The 7,613-nt window shown below is 36.5% G+C and overlaps 1 pseudogene; it reads left to right on the top strand.

Moving 5' to 3' along the window:
• The first annotated feature begins 1,854 nt into the window (after positions 1–1,854).
• LOC138835223 (U6 spliceosomal RNA) lies at positions 1,855–1,954 on the top strand (annotated as a pseudogene).
• Positions 1,955–7,613: the final 5,659 nt, after the last annotated feature.

Here is a 7,613-nt window from a genome sequence, read left to right as displayed (position 1 = left end):
TGTCTAAACAGTTGTTTAGTTATCTTTTAGGTAATTGAACTGGGGAGTTCGACAGCCTGATGGAACAGCTCAGGGTTGCCATCGTCATGGTGAACTCGACCGGAGTGGATGCCGGATTGGCGGAGGGGTTATCTTCATGGATCTCCGCTGCTATGATTCATCTCAAGGAGGGGGCGGGTTTGGGAGCCCTGATAGGCCTCCTGGTGTTAGCCTCCTTGGTATGTCTGTGGTGCATTTGCCAAATTAGAGGTTCTCAGCGTCACAGTGCAGCCATGATTATCCAAGCCTTTACAGTCATTGGAGCAGGTCAGTCCCCATAAGCGTGGCTTGCCACCCTAAAACAATGAACACAGATTGCAAAGCCAAAGTACTGCAGTCGAGAGGCATGAGTTTTGCCCTCGAGGAGAGCATGTTTGATTGCACACGGGTTCGATTCGCCTTTTCCCATCCTTGTGAAAAACGAATCAATGGACAGGCTGAGTCATCCCTAGAGAAGGCTCCCTCTGGGAGAAGGCTTGTATGCAGTCCTTGCAATTGCACAACAGGGATCAGACCTCTGTTCTCATCTGTGTTCTTTAAACAAAAAAGGGGGAACTGTAGAGAGCTGCGAGAGGCCGCACCTGGAAGATGGTGCCAGCTTCCGCCCTCTGCCTTCCCGATGACGAGTGCTCTCGTGGTAAACAACTCCTGATATGGCTAAGGCAAAGAATCTGGCTTGCTTCCGCGCACCTGAACCTATTGGTGGTTCCCACATGGCGTATCAGGGTTGGCTACCCAGTGGGTACTTAAGGCTGTGGGGAATGCTCCCCGGGGTTGGGGTCAGAAGATTACTAGAAGGTCCTGAATAAACTGCAGAGAGAAGAGTCCGGTGTCGCGTCTCCCTTGCTGGTCGAGGCGGTAGTGACAGACTGCTCCTGGAGCTATGGAAATATTTTGTGATAGAATATCAGTGGTGTGAGTTCCTGCCTGGTTGGATGGTAGACAGACCAGGACATTAGGTAATCATGCATATGAACATTTTTTTCATCTTCTTGGCTTTAGCTACTTTTGTAATGGTAGGTATAATAATTACATTTTGATAAAATACCTTCTAGTCAGAACAGTTATATCTGAACTGTTCATCTCTCTATGATCCCTTGTTACTAATATTAGTTTTGTTCAAGTAAGATAATCTATGCTGTCAGGGTAACATATTCTGGTTGGTCTGTTCCTACATTGAAGAAGGGTAAAGTGTCAGGTAGACATTTGTGCCTGTAAGACCTCATTTGGGAATTTTAAGCTGTAGAAATTTAGAAGTAGCTCTTAAGCAAGGCTTACTTTGAATATATTAGTTCCACAAAGGTAACTCATTAGATAAATAAGTACTTGAAAAGCCATCACCTTTTTTTGAGGTCGTGGGGCTTGATCTCTGGGCCTGGGCGCTGTCCCTCAGCTCTTCAGCTCAAGGCTAATGCTCTACCACTTGAGCCACAGTGCCACTTCTGGCATTTTTTCTTTTTGCTTATGTGGTGCTGAGGAATTGAACCAAGGGCCTCATGCATGCAAGGCAAGTGCTCTACCATTGAGCACCTTCCCAGCCCCACAGCCATCACCTTTGGACCTAGGTATAAAGACTTCAAAGTATGATCAAATTTAAAATGAAAAAGATGTAAAATAGTCATTGACCAAAAAAATTGCAAATGTGAGCAATCGACTGAACAATATAAGTATTTCCCACTATACAGAGAATTTAGGAGAAATAAGATCAATAGCATTTTTAGGAACAATAAGATTTCCTTGTTATAAAGAGGCAACCAAGGATATATTCCTGTATAAAGATTGCATCATTAACTACTTAAATTTACAGGATACTACATGCTTCAGCAGTACGACTATCAAAGTTACAACAATACAAATATTAACATGGCACTTGCACAAGCATGATATGAAAATTTGTAAAGTATTCCATATTTTTCATTCTTCAGAAGGCAAGAAATGAAAAATAGTTATTAAAAAGTTGATTGCAAAAATACAAGTGTGACAATACATGTAAATCATAGAATTAAAGTTAATTTGATATAGTGTATTAAATCTTCACCTTAGAAAGGCTTTTACATAGCATAACCTTTACAAAACATTTGAAATTAGATAACATCTTCATTTTATCCCAAAGAAATAAAATACTATAAGGAGCTAGGAAAAAAGGAATCTTAAACTGTTTCTTTATGGAATGTAATCTGAAAGGACACATTTATTAATGAACCCATATATTATAAAACAATGTAGAATTCAACGTATTATACCTAGGAGAGAATGAAATAGATTATGGACATTATACAATCAGAATACAGAATATTTTAAAATGTACTTTTCTCAGACAAGCACCAGACATATCTTTAATTTCTGTACTACTAATTTCAACAGGTAAGTTAAAATTATTTCTGATTTAAAATAATTACAAACTCATGGGGCAGGGAAGGTGGTTCAGTGGTAGAGCACTTGCCTTGCATACATGGGGCCCTGGGATCGATTCCTCAGCACCACATAAGGAAAAAAGAAAAAAAGCCTGATGTGGAGCTGTGGCTTAAGTGGTAGAGCGCTAGCCTTGAGCTGAAGAGCTGAGGGACAGCGCCAAGGCCCAGAGTTCAAGCCCCATGACCGGAAACCCCCCCCCAAAATCACAAACTCTGGAGAAATCATTATAGACGTATACAAACAACTCGAATACATTTTGACATCAAAGTCAGGCAATTCACTTGGAAGAATACAATGGAATCCATGCATTTTTAAAGTAAGATATTGCTGTTATTTTGTATTGTAGAAATATTTTGTAAGGACACAATGGCTGGACTGGCGTTTTTGAAATTTAAGAAACCTAATCAAACCATTATGACTTAGGAGAACAATTTTTAAAGCTTTCCACAATTTCAAAGAGGTAGTGATACATACTTATCCTTTTGGCAATATCAAATGCAGTTTCTTCCAACTTGTTCTTCATACCTGGTTTGATATAATGCTTCAACAGAAGGAGATCCAGCGTATCTTTGCTATTTCTATTCCCAGCAGCAAGATTAAAGGTGGTCAAGAGGAATTTAGTTTGGGCATTGGTATCTGCATCATGATGAAGTAATAAAGAAGCCACTCTGGTATTATTCCATGTGTAAGCATTGAGCAGGGGTGTCCATCCATTCACAGTTATTGCATGAATATCTGCCGTGAGCCACCAACTCATGGATATTGTCTAAGTGTCCACTGTAGCCTTCTTGATGAAGAGGGGTATACTCATCGTCATCCCGAGTATCCACATAAGTAGCCTTTTTGGGAAGTAGTCTCCCCATTGTAGTTACCTTATAATTTTCGGCAGCTCAAAAATGAAATTTGCTGGGATCCTTCTCCATCTTTTCTTTTTCTTGCAAATGATACCATTCCTCACTTTTTCATCTTGTTCTTTGTCTTCATTAGAATTGCCTAACCAGAGACTTTGAGTACCAGTGGGCATGAGGTGTACATATATTTCCCAAATAGTTCCCGATGGATGGTTGGACTCATCAGAAAAATCCGGTGAATTTTCTGCATCTGTTTTTCACCATGAATTATTTTCACATTTTCTAGTTTTACTATTCTAAATTATTCTAACTCGAGAGTAGGGAATTAATAGGAAGCAGAGGAAAGATTTTCCTCTATATTCAAAGGTACAGAGAGAAAATGAGGACCAATAGTGCCTTAGTGTGCAGTTGATTCTAGGAATGAGAAAATAAGAAATAATGTGTTTTATGTAAATAATTTGGGAAATGGCAGAGCAGAAAGTTAAATGATGCAACCAAAAATAGAAAAGCAAAATAAATTAGGAAAGTAATGGATCAATCATATTATCTGTGAGAACCATGAAAGGGAGAGAGGAAGAGAGAGACAGATGTGCAATGACCTAGCAAGCCACAAATCCATGCCTCTGATAAATTTATACGGCAAACAATTTTATTTTTTAAAGGAGATGTAAATAGAATTTCTGTATTTACTTGAAATTAATAAATGCATTTTTAGTAGCCTAGATAAAGAGACATAGCTTTGACCAATTTACAAACAAGAATCTAAATCCTTGATAATTCTAATAACAGATATGACTGAAATCAGTTGAATCACACTTTTCCTGTACAGTGAAGGAATAGGTCCTTGTTAGGAAAGCAGTTAGAGAAGGCAGGCCGATTGTATCTGTGACAAAACTTTGTGGAAAATGGTATTGAGGATTACTTACTGGTGATCCACTTGCACTGGAAGTGTGATTCTGAACTATTGCTTGCTGATTCTAAACTATTGCTTTAATCATTATATTCTCCAAGAACAAAAAGTGAGATTAAATTGATAGCAAAGGACTACTAAAGGACTTCTAATTATGCACATTCAATCATCAAAATCACATGGAGACAATAGAAAGGCCTACTTTTTTAGATGAAAAGTTTCTTTAAAAAACAAGGAAGTTAAGGAGTCCTACAAAGGACTTCTACTTTATTACTTAATTATACATTTTTTCTAGTATTGGGTAACAATAAAGAATGGACCTATTAGAAAGATCTTTAAGCTCATATGTTCAATAGTGAGTTCCTTGATATTATAAAATGGTATTATTTATGCTCTTAAGAAGAAATTTACTAGCTTAAATTTCTGACAGCACAATATCATCATGTCCATCTTGCTTCTATACTCTCAGTTTTAAATTACTAATTATGTGCATTAGATAACTATAGAGGAAAAAGTAGAAGCCACAATGTTGTCTCAAGTCTTTAATCCTAGCTAATCACAAAGATAAAATCTCAGGATTGTGGTTTGAAACCAGACCAAGCAAAAATAAAAAGTCCATTAGATTCTGATTTGAAAGTAACCATCAGTTGGGCTGGGAAGGGGGCTCAGTGGTAGAGTGCTTGCCTGGCATTCTTGATATCCCGGGTTAGATTCCTCAGCATCACATAAGCAGAAAAAGCCTTAAGTAGCTATGTGGCTCTAGCGGTACAGTGCTGGCCTTGAGCAGAATTGCTGAGGGACAGTGCCCAGGCCCAGAGTTCAGGCCCTATGACTGACAAAAAAAAAAAAAAAAAAAGAGAAAGTAACCAACAAAAGCTAGAAATGAATCTGTGGTACAAGCAATAAAATGTTTTAGAATGTCTGGGAAGTGACATCTGTCATTTTTGTATGACCCTAAGTGATACTTACATGCAATCTTTTTTTAAAACAATATGCCACTCAGTAGTTGAACGAATTGACAAAATGTGGTATATATATATATGTGTGTGTGTGTGTGTGTGTGTGTGTGTGTGTGTACATATATATATATATATATATATACATATATATATATATATGTATATACACTGTGGATTTCTATGTTTCCAATTTATAAGGAAATGGAAAGACTTGGTAAAATCCTACTAAATAATATAAACAAGACACAAAGAAAGAGATTCCATGGATTCGCTAATTTGTAATAATTAGGAAATATCTAGGATAGTCCTAGCAGATGAGCAGAATGGCTCAATAGCTATGTATAAGATGATGATGAGGGACTGGGAAGGTGGCTCAGTAGTAGAGCACTTGCCTTGCATGCCTGAGGCCCTGGGTTCGATTCCTCAGCACCACATAAGCAAAAAGAAAAAAGTCGGAAGTGGCGCTGTGGCTCATGGGAGAGTGCTAACCTTGAGCTGAAGAGCTGAGGGACAGCACCCAGGCCCAGAGTTCAAGCCCCACGACCTGACCCCCCAAAAACAATTTAAAAAAAAAGCTGATGATGAGCAAAATGAACTCCTACATATGGAAACAGAGGTAGTTCTTTTAGGTGTACTATGTGATTTCTTTTTTCTGTCTTCCCCTATGGCTTGTCCCCTGCTGTAGTTGATTTCACATTTATCTTAATGTGGCAAGGGAAGAAGACTAAGAAAATGGCGACTCAAAGGACAAAGGGCAAACCAATGTAATAGCAATACTCACAAGACAACATGGTGGAAATTTACATTACAACTTGTGAGGGTTACTGGGGTGAATGAAAACTGTGAGAAAAGTGTGGGAGGGGTAAAAAGTTCGACATGTTATGTATTCACTAACTTACAATTACTGCAACCCCTACTATATATCAACTTGACAATAAAACTTAATTTAAAAAATTAGCTACATAAAATATAATTTCAATGTATTGGTATAGTAAATACTAATCTATTACCCCTTTATTAGAGGGTTATTAACTTGAATGTTATCAAACTATACAATATTTTCACAATATACTCACCATTATTTAGAAAAAAACATTATTTTAGTATTGCCTCATACTAAAACAGAAAACAGTTCAATTCTATGGAAACTCCTAACTTTTAAAATTGAATAATTAAGAGAACAGAATATATGTGTTCTCCAAAATTCCTATGACTACTAACTACTCATTGTCAAATTCTGATCATGCCATACCAGAGATATTTTTAAAAGTATCTGTTTGAATATTAGTACTGCAATACATGCAATTTCCAATAGATGTTACATATTTAAAAGTCAACAGAAAAAATAGCCACATTCTGATAGAAGATAAGACTATGACCTAACTATAATAATTAATTCCTGAAGAGTAAACATTTGTTCATCAGAGTAAGCTATTATTTCTATGACAATCAATCCCATGTTTTTATTTCGTAAAGTCATCCTAGCCCAACAGTTTCCAACTTGTAAGGTGCACCTTAAAATTCCTTAAATTCACATCAAGATTAGCTTATCACTATTGTGAAAAAATACTACACTTCTGCTGTGATGCCCTCCCAATTGTTCAAAGAACAGTACAATAAACTTTGCTGCATCATTTTCCCCCAGTTGTATTCTTGAGATTGGAACACTTGCAAATATTATTTATTTTTATTTTATATTTATTTTATTTTATATTATTTTTATTTATCTTAAATATTCAGGAGATTTGAATATCAGAATATTAAGATCTGAAGATTATGGTTCAAAGGCCACCCAGGCAGGAAGGTTCCTTATATTCTTATCTCCAATAAATTGCTAAGAAAAGCCAGACAAAAGTGACACTAAGGTTCAAGTGTTAGAACAGTAGCCTTGAGCACAAACAGGATCTGGGACAGTGTCCAGGACCAGAGGTCAAGCCCTAGGACAAACAAAACAATAAAAACAAACCTCAAATCTAACATTTTTCTCATTGTATATAGAGGTATGTAATTAAGGACATTTCTTCCTGTGTTATGTATATGTAGAAGAAAAAAGATGTCACACAAATAGTCTCTTATACGATGTTACATCAAAGTCTCAAAAATTGCTCTTTTTCTAACTTTATCAATTAATAGCATCCATTTGATGGCAACTCTGTCCAGATTATTCACATTATCATGTTATACATGATCTGTTGGAATTATCTATTAATTAATTTCTAATTATACCTCAATTGAAAGAATATTCTAGGAAAATAGAATGCCAGAATCATTTGTGAATTTGTAAATTAAATCTTCTACTTGAAAAGAATTTTGTAGTATCCTATAGAATATGAAATTACAAACAAAAATATTTTAAATCTAATTTCCAATTTAGCCAAGTCGACAAAGTCCTACATTAGATAAACTTTGCTATTTTTCCAGGCTTAAGTCTTTGTAATC

This window comes from Dipodomys merriami, unplaced genomic scaffold (assembly GCF_024711535.1).
Source record: "Dipodomys merriami isolate MVZ:Mamm:240054 unplaced genomic scaffold, mDipMer1.0.p SCAF_230, whole genome shotgun sequence".
NCBI classification, from domain to species: domain Eukaryota; kingdom Metazoa; phylum Chordata; class Mammalia; order Rodentia; family Heteromyidae; genus Dipodomys; species Dipodomys merriami.
The sequence above is the reverse complement of the archived record's forward strand: the minus strand, read 5'-3'. Positions and strand labels throughout refer to the sequence as shown.